Genomic DNA, 1,799 nt, shown 5'->3' with positions numbered 1-1,799 from the left:
AGTCACACCACTGCTTGAAGACTAGTCAATTGCTTATAAACCCCATCAGATTTGGAAACAAGCTCTCTATGACTTCCTTTCTCCACAACTCTTCCCTTATGCAACACAACAATCATGTCTGCTTTTCTTATAGTTGAGAGCCTTTGAGCCACTAACACCGTTGTTCGTCCCTTCATCAGCTTCTCTAGTGCCTCCTGGACCAGTTTCTCCGAGCTTGTGTCCAAAGCACTCGTTGCCTCACCAAGGAGAAGCACTGAAGGATCCTTTAAAATGCCCTCGCGATAGCCACTCTTTGTTTCTGACCACCTGATAACTGCATTCCCTTATCTCCCACATGCGTTTTGTATCCTTCTTCCATCTTGATTATGAACTCGTGCGCATTCGCGACTTTTGCGGCTTCAATGATCTCTGCCTCCGACGCTTTCTCGTTCCCATACTTGATATTTTCGTGTATGGTTGTTGAAAACAGAGCCGGTTCTTGCTAGACTAACGCTATCTTCTTGCGTAAGTTTTTATATCTTGCCCATCGATACAAAGTTTTCCGCTGGTCGTATTGTAGAATCTCATGATCAGTCCGATCACTGTGCTTTTTCCTGAACCACTAGGTCCGACGACCGCAAGACTCTTCCCAGCTGAAACCCGGAGATTAAGATTTTGGAAAATGGCGATTTCAGGTCTCGTGGGATACGCAAAGCTCACGTTTCTAAACTCTATATCTCCTTTGACCTGAGTGACCAATCTTGAGTCAGGCTGGTCCGGGGGTATTTCACTCTCTCGATGTAGTACCCTAAAAACAGAACCGAGTGCTTGAGTGCCCTTCACGATATCTGGGGTCAACGCAAGCGTTTCTGCTACCGAGTAAGCTGTGACGACTGACGAGCAATACCATGAAAGATTTGATACTATCCTCAAAATTTGTCTCCTTCCGCTGTATCAAAACTGAAATGTACCAGAGACCAAGTGCGTAGGAACAGTAGGCGAGACACTGAGATAAACCATATCCAAATCCAGAGATATGACCTCTGAGTAAGGCATTCTTGGTGGGTTTGCTTAGCTCACAAGGAAACTGTTCTGAGATTTGCTCTTCAGCACCAAACGCAGCCACAGTTCTTATATTCACAATCGCTTCACACGCCAATGAAGTTGCCCTAGAGTAAGCCCTTGTGTAATCTCCTCCAAAGCCTTTTAGCAATAATTGCTATAACATTCAAGCTTATTTGGTTTCAAAATTCAAATTATGGTTGAAAGAAGATCTTTGGTTTTGAGTTACCTCAGTAAGTGAAGCAGCAATGAGAAGAGGGAAACAAGCAGTTACTACGGCTGCAACACGCCAACTGTAGAAAAAAGCAAGTGCTAAGGCTGTGACTGTAAGAGATTTGTTCTGGACTATTGTCGAGAGAAGATCTGCTATAGCACTCCTCACCAAGGTTGCATCAGCAGATAAGATTGAAGTGAGTGAGCCAGTGTTGTTCTCTTCCAGATCAAACCACCCAATCTCATTCAAAAGAATCGCTGAAATTGTTGTAAAAAGATATATAAACATATGTATTCAATTCGATCTAAAACCAAAGATGTTTAAAATGTGTTTGTTTACCTGAGAACAAGTATATGCGAACCCTAGAAGTAAGACGCTCTCCCATAAGTGTATAGAAGTAATGCTGGAGGAGATATATATGAGTTGTTACTATTCCAGTTCCAACAAAGATAATAATTACCTTTTCGACTTCGCGCTTGATCAGACTAGGAAAAGGTGAATAAAACGTGGTTAACACATAAGCAATCCCCATGGAGAACAATGC

General features: G+C 42.7%; 1 pseudogene; it reads right to left on the bottom strand.

Moving 5' to 3' along the window:
• The window catches only part of LOC104743578, an 8,838-nt pseudogene continuing 7,041 nt past the window's right edge, over window positions 3–1,799 (bottom strand).

Source organism: Camelina sativa, chromosome 14 (assembly GCF_000633955.1).
Source record: "Camelina sativa cultivar DH55 chromosome 14, Cs, whole genome shotgun sequence".
In the NCBI taxonomy this organism is placed as follows: domain Eukaryota; kingdom Viridiplantae; phylum Streptophyta; class Magnoliopsida; order Brassicales; family Brassicaceae; genus Camelina; species Camelina sativa.
The sequence above is the reverse complement of the archived record's forward strand: the minus strand, read 5'-3'. Positions and strand labels throughout refer to the sequence as shown.